Below are 14122 nucleotides of genomic sequence, written 5' to 3'. Positions count from 1 at the left end.
GAAAGCCCCTTAAGCTCATCAATTGATAAGTAGGAGATGATTTCCATAACTAGTCAAATTGTGATGTGAATATCAGGATTTAACTGTGTGATTTTGAGTCAAACTCGATGACCCATGTTTCATGAGTAGTGATTCAACATGAATCCATCTCTCATGAGAATAAATGGAACACTTAGCACTCATTGGATCTAGGTGATGCTCACAGGGGTGAAGCACCAGGACTTCCTGGGAGGTCACCCATCCTAGTACTACTCCAGCCTGAGCGCGCTTAACTACGAAGTTTCCTCCACAGTTAAACCCAAAGCTTGCAACCCCATTTGCAAAACCCAAAGCTTGATACTGATCGTTTGTTTGTCATTTTTTTTGTTGTGCGTGTAGGAGGTCTTTGAAGATGTTTCATTCAGATCTCATTATCCGCCATATGGAGAGTTATTATGGAGTCTGGATGACGCAGATCTGACACACATTGCCTGATTGGGTTTGTCTTCTCTTTGCCGGATTCTAGTCGTGATGGTGAATCACGGCCTTCTCACTGCCTTGGTAGAGCATTTCCATTCGGAGATGAACACCTTTCACTTGCCGATGGGTGAGATGACCATCACACCAGAGGATATCTGGAGGATCTTGCGGATTCCTTTCCACGGCGCTCAGGTGGTTTATGATACAGTGCCTCGATTAGGGACAGAGGCACTATCCATTGTATTCGGGAGAGAGCTATCGAGAGGCAGGGCCATCAGCTGGGATGAGTTGATGCATACTTATGGACCCACACACAGGTTGGCATCCGTGCTAGGTATATTCTTGAGCTATTTCCTATGTTCCGATAGGGGAAAGCATGGGTTGGAGTGTGGATGGGGTGTCATGCTGCGCAGGATGCTGGAGGCACCAGAGATTTTTGGGTGGGGTCAGTGCATGTTGGCCCACCTTTTCCATGAGATGCACAAGGTCGTCTTCCATGAGAAGAAGACCATGGCAGCAGGTATTTATGTATTATAGATCTGGACTTGGGAGCATCTCCCTGTATGTAGGTCAATTTTTGTGGATGCCCGAGAGCCTATGGAGCCCTACATATGCAGATATCGAGGGCATATTACCCAGGCCCACCTAGGTAAGACTGAGCACTGGCGAGCACATCTTGATGACCTAGTGTCCATTGTATGGTGACCCTGGAGAGAGACAAAGGACTGGGATGATGCTCCCAGAGAGCTACCATGGATGTTTAGTTCTCGATTGTTGGCGGGCAGGACGACATTAGTGATCGAGAGATTTGTGATCTCCCGAGTGTGGCAGCAGTATGGCCGACTACAGGACATTTCACCTAAGTACTGTGCCCATGCCAGGGTACAGAAGGATATTAAGCAGGGATGGCCTCCACAGATAGATCTAGGGTGATCCATGATAGATATCCGCAGTTTAGCTGCTGTTCAGTGGGACTACCTGCCAGAGGTAGTAGATGCAGGAATGATGCCTACATATAATGCATTTTTGATCAGCCATCCGTTCCCATGCTTCACAGATCCACTAGGGATGGCAGGGCAGGTACAAGGATAGGGATAGGTGCCCCAACAGCAGTAGGCACAGCCACAGATGCCACCACAGGTCCAGCACCGAGTACAACATATGCCTATTCCCCCACGTCAGATGGGATTAGACCCGGGTGCTGGGGGCAGTGGAGTAGGACACAGTCGATGGAGGAGGCAGAGGACAGAGGAGTAGGCCCCTCAGCAGGAGGTCCCACAGCAATAGGTGCCTCCACAGCCATAGGTACCTCCACCGTAGCAGGCACCTCCACAGCAGTAGGCACCAAAGATGGTTGATGAGGATATGCTAGATCAGCCGACAGGTGGGGTACAGGATGCGATATGGTAGTATCGAGAGTAGGTTCGTGCGGCCTCCCGACAGTTGGGAGAGTTGCAGATTGCATTAGCAGTCAGGGATGCGCAGCTGGTAGAGCGACAACGAGAGATAGATTTTCAGAGAGAGCGCGCGGAGACTGCAAAGCGGAGATTGGAGATGGCACAGGAAGAGATCCGCTTCTAGTCAGCTCAGGAAGCATATTATTATGTGGCATATAGTAGTGCAGTACCTGATGAGATATTGCAGGTTCAACAATTCTCTCAGTATGCGCGAGAGTCTGGAGGTGCACGACCTCCTGTCAGGCCAGACATGCCATCGCCACCTCTGCCACCTGCTGCCCCTGCTCCTCTTGGAGGCGAGGGTTCGGGATAGAGTTAGATGCTTTGTGTCTGATTTTTGATTGATTTTTTTATCTTGATTTTCTGGCTATGTATCAATTGGTGTGCCAGCACCACATGTATCATTTTTGATCGATTGCGCTCAAGTAGCGCCCATTTTTGTACCGACGGATTCTTTGATATATATATACGAGATTTTGAGCTGAGTATTCTTGTGTACATGTCATTGTCTTTTTTTTTTTGCTTTGATGTACATGATATGTATGTTGTACTTAGATAGAACATATATGTATGAACTGACATCTTACGTAGTGTTGTGTGTTTTTGTTTGACAGTCACAGGTATTCCATTGAGGAGCGTGAATTGACGAATCAAACGTTTGTGCAGCTGTGGAGGAATCTGATGCATGTGGAGTATGAATAGAATTACCATCGAATTGCATGCTAATGCAAATGGAGTATGTAATGCAAGACTATGTTAAATGCAACCCTAGGTTTGGTTACCAAGCCTCGACGATTTATCATCATTGGATATAAAATAAAGCTCGTATGTTATACAACTCCCACTGACATTGCAATCATGAAAATATGAATATAACATACGTTATTGGGATGTCAGGATTAAATGTAAGCATTCAAGGCACAAGAAGCCAGAATGACTAGAACATTTGTACCTTTTAATGTAGCATGTTAACATAAGCATCAGAGCATAAACGCTAGGATGAATTGAATTTTGCTTGCATGATAGGCACACCAAACACACAGGAGATTCCTCTTATGCTAAGTATTCAGTATTCATTCTGTCCGCAATGACCCTTGCGTTCGTAACCTGAGATAGAAGTGTGCTAGATATACTCGCAGTGACCCGTACGTTCACTTAATAGGACAAGTATCAGTATGTACTATAGCATGAAGAGTTCACTCCAACAAACAAGGAGAAGAACCAATGTCATTGACGTATCTGTATAAAAGGAGTCGAGGTACACACGACCATCCAATACGAGATGGAGGCTCTTATAGTGGACACCCCTCTTATAGGAATAGATCAACTTATTGGAACTAAACTGCAAACAGAAAGCAAAGAAAAAGATCATGCCCCCAGTCATTACTTCTCTAGTCGAAGATGAAATCATCGAGTTGCTCGAGGAGATATGATAAAGAAAAATAATGCAAACAAAGAAAATGCTCAGCATATCCAAACAAGTATATCACTTTTTTTTTTTTTTTTTTTTTGAGTTCAATATTTTGAGGATTGATGTCAAGTGCTAATGTCCAGAACATGTAAGAAAGAAATCTCTTCAGCAGGGTGACAACAGTAGGCAGACACAGTTAGAATGACTGGTGACTGAGGTCAAAGAGGAATCTTCACGATGAAGAACCTAAGAAGGACTAAGCGACAGTAGACAGATACAGCTAGGACGACTGGTGACTGACGCAAAAGAGATCTTTCAGAAAGGAATCTTGAGACATGACTCGAGCAACGATAGGCAGACATAATTGAAACAACTAGTGACCGTTGCGAAAGAGATTCTATGAAGAGAATCTCGAAAAGAGTGACACTAGTGACAGTAGGCAGACGTAGTCAGAATGACTGGTGACTATCGCGATGGAGATTCTATGAGAAGAATCTTAAAAAGAGTGACACTGGTGATAGTAGGCAGACGTAGTCAAAATGACTGGTGACTGTCGCATAGGATATTCTATGAGGAGAATCTCGAAAAGAGTGACACTGGCGACAGTAGGCAAACACAGTGAGGACTATTGGTGACTGTCGCGAAGGAGATTCTATGAGGAGAATCTTGAAAAGAGTGACACTGGCGACAGTAGGAAGACGTAGTCAGAATGACTAGTGACTGTCACGATGGAGATTTTATGAGAAGAATCTCGAAAAGAGTGACACTGGCGATAGTAGGAAGACACAGTTAGAATGACTGGTGACTATTGCATAGGAGATTCTATGAGGAGAATCTCGAAAAGAGTGACACTGGCGACAGTAGGCAGACACAGTCAGAACGACTGGTGACTGTCGCGATGGAGATTCTATGAGAAGAATCTCGAAAAGAGTGACACTGGTGACAGTAGGCAGACACAGTCAGAACAACTGGTGATTGTCGCGTAGGAGATTCTATGAGGAGAATCTCGAAAAGAGTGACACTAAGGGGGAATGCCCCTTAGCTATGACAAGACTTAATCCATGGATACATGAGCAGGAAGCAGGAAAGCAAAAGCATGAAAGCAACTGTACAGAATAGCAAGAAGATGCGCTACAAGATGGAGCATTGGGAACAAGAGGCGCCAGTGTACCAGGTTTTCACCCTCTTGGCAGGATTCTCTTTTTTTGCTACCATGATGCCTATTTCTAGGTTTTCACCAATGGCACTATTTTTGTTTTTCAATTTTTTTTTGTATTTTTCTTTTTTGAATTTTTTTTTTGTATTTTTGATTTTTTACTTTTTTTTTTGGTGTTACGAAGGCACCTATTGCTAGGTTTTCACCTGGATAACAAATTTTTTTAGGATTTTTTTTCCAATTTTTAGATTTTTTTCAGGACATTTGGATATGTACAGAGAGCTTGCTGAGATTAAATCAACTGTAAAATCGCTTTAGGTGGAGAGTGTTCATAGGCTCTTTAAGCACTTCTCCTTCAGTTGTGGAAAGCTGATAGGCGCCAAATCCATATACTGCAGTAATGATGTAAGGACCTAGCCAGTTTGGTTCAAACTTTCCCTTTTGCATTTGTTGTTGTTGATTCTTAGGGTTCTCTCTCAGGATGAGATCACCTAGCTGGAAGTCACGTGGCCTGATCTTTCTATTGTAGCTTTGTGCCATTCTTTGTTGATATGCCCGTAGATGATCACATGCCACTTGTCGTCGTTCATCCAGCAACACAAGCTCTTGAAGCCGAGCTATTCTATAGTCATCATCAGTGATAAGGCCTTTCATAGAGATTCTCAAGGTAGGAATCTTGACCTCTATCGGAAGCACAACATCCGCCCCATATACCAACACAAAAGGAGTCGTGCCTGTTGGAGTTCTAATGCTTGTCCTATATGCCCACAGGGCTGGATTGATCTAGAGATGCCAATCTCTCCCTGACTTACTGATTGTGCGATGAAGAATTTTGAGGATTGCCTTATTGGATGCCTTAGCTTGGCCATTACCTTGAGGGTAACAAATGGAAGACCAATGTTGTGTAATTTTGAATTTCTTGCACAGTTCCTTGAGGTCTTTATTTTTGAATTGTCCTCCATTGTCAGTAATGATTGAGGACGGTATACCATATCTATAGATGATGTAGTTTGTGATAAAAAGTGCTACAATTTTGCCATCAACAATTGTGAGAGGGACTGCCTCTACCCATTTCGTGAAATAATCTGTAGCGGTGATAATGAACTTATGTCCATTAGAAGAGGTTGGGTGAATCTGTCCCACCAAGTCAAAGGCCCATTGTTGAAATGGCCATGTTGTAGTAGAGGGAATCAAATCTCTAGCTGGAGCGTGAATGAGATTCCCGTGTAGTTGACACTGCTTGTAGGACCTAGCATATTTAACAGCTTCTTGCTCCATTTTAGGCCAATAGTAACCAGCATGAAGGAGTTTGCGAGCTAGTGTTAGGCCATTGGAATGAGATCCACAAATGCCTTCATGAACGTCAATTAGTGCGCATTTAGACTCGTCGGGTTCTAAACACATAAGGAGTGTTCCGTCGAGACCTCTCCTATATAGATCGTCAACAATAATGACATAATGTAAAGTGTTATGATTTAGGTAACGTTTCTCATTCCGGGTTAGACCTTTCAGAATGGTTTGATTATGAAGGTAGGAATAGATGTGATGGTAGCAGGATGATTCTTGTCCTATAATAGAACAGATCATCCTGGAATTAGGTGTGTCATAGGCTGGGTAGTGTAACGCTTCCACCAAGAACTCATGTCGAAGATCATTTTTTGGCATTTGTAGAAGGGAGGCCAGAGTGGCCATGGCGTCAGCCACTTTATTATCTGTGCGTGGAACCTGTTGGAAGGTGATGTGTGCAAAATATTTCGTCAAGTCATCAACCATGCATTTGTAAGGAATTAGTTTTTCATCCTTTGTTTGATACACATCATTTACTTGGTTGATGACAAGTTGAGAGTCACCAAAGATATCCAATTGATCTACTCTCCATTAGGCTACAATTTTCATACCATTGATCAAAGCTTCATATTCAGCAATGTTATTTGTACAAGGAAACAGAATCTTGTACGCTTTGGGCAATGAGTATCTCTGTGGTGTGATGAAAAGTAATCCAACACCTAATCCTTGTTGTGTGAAGGACCCATCGAAGAACATAACCCATGTATGGTGAGTGAGTGTTAGAATTGACTCATCTGGAAAATCAATGTTTATTGGTAGAAGACTCTGTATGGGTGCCTCGGCCAGCTGGTCTGCAATTGCCTGTCCCTTTATAGCTTTGTGTTCAACATATTATATGTCAAACTCACTTAGTATCATGACCTATTTAGTCAATCTTCCTATGAGAGCTGCCTTACTGAGCAAGTACTTTAATGGATCTATTTTAGCCACAAGCTATGTAGTGTGGGCAAGCATGTAGTGTCTCAACTTTTGGGAAGCAAAGACAACTGCCAAGCAAGCTTTCTCAATAATGCTATAGTTTTTCTCATAAGAGACCAATGTTCAGCTCAAGTAATAAATAGCTCTTTCTTTGTTGTCATTGTCTTCCCGAGCCAACAAGATTCCCAAAGATGTTTCAGTGGCTAAAATGTATAAAAGCAAAGGCTTCCCATGCATAGGAGGCATCAGGATCGGTGGATTGACAAGATATTGTTTGATTTGTGTTAAGCTTTGCTCACAATCCTGGCTCCAATTGAATTTCACACCCTTATGTAAGGTCTTTGTGAAGGGTTGTGATTTATCCACCAATTGTGAGATAAACCTACGAATAGATTGAAGCCTCCCCTGTAGTCCTCTCATCTGACTGATGTTTCGAGGTGGTGGCATGTCCATTATTACTTGTACTTTTTTTGGATCTACTTCAATTCCCTTTCCAAAAACAATATATCCTAACAGTTTTCCTGATGTGACACCAAATGCACATTTCTTAGGATTGAGCCGAAGACTAAATTTTTCCATACGATCTAGGATGGGTCCCAAATCGTGCAAATGAGTATTGCGTTTAGCGCTTTTGACCAAGGTATCATCAACATAGTCCTCCATGGTTCTATGCATCATGTCATGGAAAATTGTAGTAACAGCCCGCTGATATGTAGCTCCAGCATTCTTTAAACCAAATGGCATCACATTCCAAAAAAAGGTTCCCCATGCACATGTGAAAGCTGTTTTCTCTTGATCTTCTAGCACAATTTTTATCTGATTATATCCAGAAAAACCATCCATAAGTGAGTACATCTCATAGCCAGCTGTCATGTCCATGATCATATCAATATTAGGGAGCGAAAAGTCATCTTTAGGACATGCCAAGTTAAGATCACGAAAGTCTGTACAAACTCTGATAGACTTATCGTGCTTGGACATAGGGACAATATTGGATATCCATTCAGCATAATCAATTGCATGAATGAAACCAACCTTCAAAAGTTTCTCCAATTCGGCTTTGACTAGCAATGCAACATGAGGATGCATTTTTCGAAGCTTCTGTTTAACTGGTTTGATGCTTGGTGCTATGGACAAATGATGCATGATAAGATTAGGATCCAATCTTGGAATGTCAAAATATGTCCAGGCAAAATTTATTTTCCTTCCTTTGAAAAAGGTAATGAATTGTTCCTTCTCTTCAAGCGAAAATGACTGCGCTAGATGTATCACATGAGGATGTTCTTCTATGCCCAGGTTAATTGGCTATGTTGGCTCTATTAACATTGATGATCTCTCCTGAAAGTGACTAGGAAGGACATCAAATATCTCATCCGCGGGTGCCTTAGAGAGGTTTTCACCCTTGGATACGTCTTTTGTTTTTACTTTTTTGGGATCCGACACTGCCACAATGTGGTTTTCACCATCAGACATCTTGCATTTTTTCTTTTTAATTATGTGACTGAGATATTTGATGTTAGCCTCAGTCATGTCGACGCTCTGCTCATTGGTGGAAGATGTTACAGGTTCGATAGCGTTTAGGTAACAGGCAAGAGCATAGTCATTCTAAAATGTGTGGACTTTGTTAGATGCATTGGGGTTCCAGCCTATAAGCTCGAGATGTCTGAGTGAGAGAGTAGTGGCTGGTTCAATTGCGTTCACAGTATAGTCATTAAATGCGTGGACCAGCAATTCGAGACCTACGGTGACCTCATCCACAGGTGTATTCAAATGCCTTGGAGTATGAACGTTAGTAATTGACAACTCTAGGACACTAGTTGGATCAGACCCCTGTGACCTAACCCTAGATGTTTCACTCACTTCGATTTGATTTTCATAGATATGCACTTGGTCAATGTCTTTATCAATAGTCACTTCTGAAAGATTATCAAATTCATATTCATGAGAATTGGTGCTACATGGTGAGAGACTATAGAACTCCCCAATAGTGATAGGGACATACTCTCCTTCAGCCTTTGGATTCTTACACAAATACTCAATATGGCATGACTGACTAGATTCTCCCTTTTTTGAATGATATTTGAGTTGCTCAGCATTGTCCTCAGAAGAATCACTAGTATATTCCACAATGCTAACACGTGGCACAAAGTCATCTGGCTCAGCAAAGAATTTAGCAAGATCATAAGGAATAGGATGAGGGTAAGAATCCTCATCATCAGATTCTTCCTCTCGAGTACCTGACTCAGATTGTGACTCATTTTCAGATGAACTCTCAGGTACGGGTATGAATTTATTAGATCCCAAATGGAAAGGGACCTTCTTAAACCCTAGGCCAGTTGTGTCACTGTTGCTTCGAACTGTTGCTTTCATAGGATCTATTAAACCATTGTTATTGCACACAATAGGGTCGGTTCCCTTGTAACCAAAATGCTTCATAAGCTTAAGACCAGGTCCATATTTCTTAGGAGTGATTTCTCGAGCTTGTTCTGTTAGGTCTATTGGAGCTACTTTTTTATAAAGCCATGCAACAATGACTCTGTTTTCACTTTCATCTTCTAAGGGAACTGTAGCTTTGACAAAAGAGGCATTAAACTTGGTCTGAGGTGTCAACACAAACGACTTCTTTGCTTCTGAGGGTCTCCCAAAATGTCGAGGGGACTCTGGAATAGATGTTAATGACAACACTGGTTCCATGTGGTACTCTCCCATACCAGTTTCTTTCAATTTAAATGACTGCTCAATTTGTTTCAGCTTATTGTTGTGATAATCAGTAGACTCACGGTTAGTAGGGACGAAAGAATCAGCAGCTTTGAGCATATTGTAGGTGTAGCTAGTAGTGGTAGGAATAGTAACTTCGGAGCCATGAAATGGGAATTTAATGCATTGGTGGTATGTGGATGGCACAACACGCATCTCATGTATCCATGGACGTCCCAACAGAATGTTGTAGGCTAAGAGAATGTCAAGCACCTAACAGGTGACATCCCTTTCGACAGGACTGACGCGAATTGGTAAAGTCACAAGACTTAGTGACTTTCATTCTACTTCATCGTACAATTTAATAGTGATCTTTCATCGAGGATCAACAGAGTCCTCAGAATAATCCAATTGTCTAAGCAGAGCAGCAAAAATGATATTTAAGCCAGCGCCATTGTCAATGAGTACCCAACGAACACGTGTCTAGTAGATCATAACCTCAATGTGTAGAGGCTGATTGTGTGGGTGATTCAGTGAGTTGTCATCCTCCTTAGAGAAGGTCATAAAATGAGGTGAGGTCAGGTGACCTACCATGGATTGAAATCGCTCAAGATCAAGATCTTGAGGAACGTTTGCCTCAGTGAGGGCTTTGTCCAAAATTTTCCTGTGAGCAGGCGAGATTTTAAGCAACTCAAATATGGAAATGTGAGCATTGGTTCGTTTCAATTGATCTAGAACACTATAACTGTTTGCAGTCAAGTTCTTTGTGTGTTTTGCACCTTTACTAGATGGACTAGCAAGGGTTTTGTCCTTGTGTTGTTCAAGATTTGAAATAGGAGGTGTAGGGCCTTTGAGCACCAACTTCGCATGAGAGCGAGTAACAGCGTTAGCACAATGTTGCGAAGATGCATTATCCATGTTATTAGAAGTAGGGCCTCTTAAGACAAATGGTGTCTTGGGTTTGTCGTTATCTTGCTTCCCCTTTATAGTAATAACGTTGCAGTATTCAAAATCTATAGGTTCAACCATGTGAATGACATTGTCATCATTGGAATACGTATAGTTGACCTTATTGTAGGGTTCTGGTTTTGAAGTCTCTCCTTTTTCATAAGCTGGGAAAGGCTCTTTGAATGCCTTGTGGTCCAAGTTTTTGTTATGTCCATCTACCACAAGTTCACCAGCATCAATCATGTCCTGGACTTTATGACGCAAGTTTATATAGTTGCTGGTTTTGTGTCCCTTGTTTTGGTGATACTCACAAAATGAGGTCTCATTCCACCATGGTGGACGTGGTTGTGGATCATAGGGATGGGGGTTATCCATTGGTGAGATAAGCTTGTGTTGTAGCAATGTTTTGTAAACCACATCCAAAGGTTCTCCTAAAGGCGTATACTCTTGCTTGGGTCCTGTTGCCCATGAGTTTCTTGGTTTGTTCCCAGACACCTTATTGTCAGGAGGAGGCTTCTTAGAATTTTTGGCCGCTTTGAGGCAATCTGTGAGATTAAATGCTGCTTTGGCGGCTTTGGGTGTGACATTATCAACAACCCATCATGTACAATTTCTCATTCTTGTTGACATGTTTGGTTTTATCCCTGTTGGAAGTGGAACCTTGTTTTGTGTCTCTCTGAAGAGTGAACTCACCTTTCTTGACCATAAATTCTTTGATATGGATAGCTTGTGTAATCATGTCTTCAAAGGTACATGGACCTTGTAGGTGGACTCTATACCTGAAATCAGGTAAGAGGTTATTAGTGAAAATGTTGAGCTTCTTTGTTTCTGGGATTTTACGAGAATACTTAGTGTAAAGTTGTCTCCACCGTTGCAGGAAAGTGATAAAAGGCTCACCAACCTTCTATTTAAGGTTGCATAGATCTTGAATATTTACAAGATGTTGAATGTTATGAGAATATTGCTAAAAAAATGAATTAGCAATTTCGTCAAATGTCTTGATACCAGGAGGTAAATGTGAGAACCACTCCAAAGCCTGACCACCTAGGCTTCTAGGGAATAAATGCATGAGGTACATTTGATTGTGTATAAACTCCATAGACAAAGCACCAAATTCTCACAAGTGATCTTGGGGATCAGTAGTACCAAAGTACTTGTCATATTTGGGTAGTTCTATGCCTATTGGGAAAGGCAACATGTTTATACTTTTGTCAAATGGAAATGAACAAAGAGCGTCCAATGTGTATGTCTTTTTGGGTTTCTCTTTCTCATGCATCATCTGAGCCAATTGGTCTTGCATAATTTTCAGTTGTTTTTGGAGTTTAGCGGTCTCAGTTTCTTCTTCACATGTGATAATGGTCTCCACATTGAAATGTGTGGGCAGTTTAGCTTCCTCTTGGGCAAGTTTGAGAAAGTACTTTTCTTTCTCTTCGTTGAGTAGGATTCCCATGACCTTCTGAAAGTTTTTGTCTCTTTGAAATTTTTCTATGTGTTCAGGAAGGATTTCCACCTCTTCTTGTTCTTCATCAGTGTCATCTTCTTTCTCTTTCTCCTTGTCATCCCTAGGATGTTCTTGATATCGACTATGACTACCCCGTTCAGGTTCACGATTAGTCATTATAGGAACTTGTTCAGTTTTCGTATGTTGTGTTTCAAAAGGGTCTGTGGAGAAAGGATCATACATTGTGTTTGGAAATGCAGGACTTCTACCTGTCTCAGTATCCTCTTGGTAAAAAGGATTCCTAATTTGTTGCAAATTGAAAAATGTTCATTGAACTTGAGATGACCTTGCAAGTGAGGAAGATCGTGAAGACGCCTCACTAGCCAAACTGGATACAGATTGCATAGTGAAAGGTAAGCTACCTCTGCTGTGATTATGACCCCTAGCACAACTACGTCTAATGTTATCAGGATAAAACACGTTGCCGCTTCTGGTTGTGACAGTCATAGGCAAGGACAAGAAGCTAGAACCTAGACAAGGACTACACTAAGATAGAGTCTCAAAAAGGACAAGATAATAGCAAGAATGTTGTTCACTAAGGCATAAATGGTCTGATTTAAAGGCTAGAATAGCCAGAGATTATGACCACTGCGACACAAAGTATGACAAGCATTAAGACGAGGACCAAAATTACTTATGAGACAAGACTAGTCAAGGTATAAGACACAAGCCTTCGGCTAAACGAAGTGTCACTGTTTCAGGGCTGTTGGCAAATAGAGAGTGATAAACGAATGCAGAAAAGGATAGCGTGCAGGTCACAGATAGCTAGAACAGATCCAAATTGGTAATGCTGATACAAAGTCTCGCACGAAAAACCTTTACGAGTCCCGCGAAGAAGTTTTACAGGCTGTGCGAAGATGTTTCTGTCTCGCGCGAAGGTCAGTAACAGTGGTTTAGTTTCACGCAAAAATGTTTATAGGACTGCGCAAAGATGCACAATAGAATTTTAATTTCCCGCGAGGACAAAATGGCTCCGCGCGAGAGTCAAATGATTTCGCACAAGACCCAAATGATTTTGCATGAAAGGGCAGAATAGTTTCACAACAACGACTGATTTTGACAAAAATTTTGATCGTTCCAATAACCAGGCAGATAAATAGGCACGTAGAATAGCAAGCAAGTGATTTCAAGAACATCTAAAAATAATGAGTAAGGGCAAAAGCAACCTTGCACATGAACAATCAAGTGACTTAGTTTGTGCTAATCCCTAAGAGAGCTATTTGTGTACATTTTCAAAGAGTTTTGCAATCATGCATACATCCCTAGAAAATAAAAGTTGGCCTCTCTAAGGTATTTAGTAATGGTTTGACTCTGCAACTTTTATGACTCACAGGGGTGACCTCCAATCCCGACGCACCGAGGTTTTGACACAGTCTGAGAACTTAATCTTCAAGAGCTACTAGGGAGATCTGACAACCCACAATGAACCACACCCTTGGAGATTTTTTCCACAAGGACATTTATATAGCGGTTGTCACTACCATGGCGAAAATGGCTATTACCGCTTGAGGTTTTGTCAACGCAATTTTCCCTGTAGAGGGATTGTCTGCTATGGTTAACCCTCTCTAAAGGTGACAGACTCACAATAGTATACCACGAGGGGACTTAGCTTCCAGATTCAAGGTTTTGACACCTTTTCACCTTTAGCCCAATCAAAATAGACAGATTAATCTGACACGCTAAACTAAGATTATCTCTTAAAGATCTATGATATCATCTCCCTATGATCTATCAACCTCTCCAGAGAAAGGATGCCTTAATCAACAAGTGAAAGATTCATCTATCTACGAGATGCTCAAAGTATCCTCCCTACCTATAAGGAATCTGTCTTAGAGAGGAGTTTCACTAGGAACCCACTCCCTCAAGATCCACGAATAGTGTTCATGGGGGCTTAATTACTATGTGTGTACAAATGTCAATTCCTGAAAGCAAATCTATCCAAAAGCAATCAAAGAGCACAAGGTGGTATACTTAACACTTTAATTGATGTGAGGTAAGTCCAAAGATGTGGAACATTTAAACCCTCACACAAGCCAAAACAAGTCCACAACTTAGAAACTAGTGAGTTCTAGAAAGCACAAAAGGGTTGCCTTGTGGAGCATTTAACACTTCTTTCTTGTAGACCCCTCCCCTTTAACATGGTGCTGATCTTGCAACCACAGGGTGGAACAAGGTGCTAGTGGATTAGCGAGTCCAATAACCCATGATAGCTAATTAGATCTATCACT

The sequence above is a fragment of the Cupressus sempervirens genome, chromosome 8 (genome assembly GCF_028749045.1).
Source record: "Cupressus sempervirens isolate cs-2001-9-10 chromosome 8, ASM2874904v1, whole genome shotgun sequence".
NCBI classification, from domain to species: domain Eukaryota; kingdom Viridiplantae; phylum Streptophyta; class Pinopsida; order Cupressales; family Cupressaceae; genus Cupressus; species Cupressus sempervirens.
The sequence above is the reverse complement of the archived record's forward strand: the minus strand, read 5'-3'. Positions refer to the sequence as shown.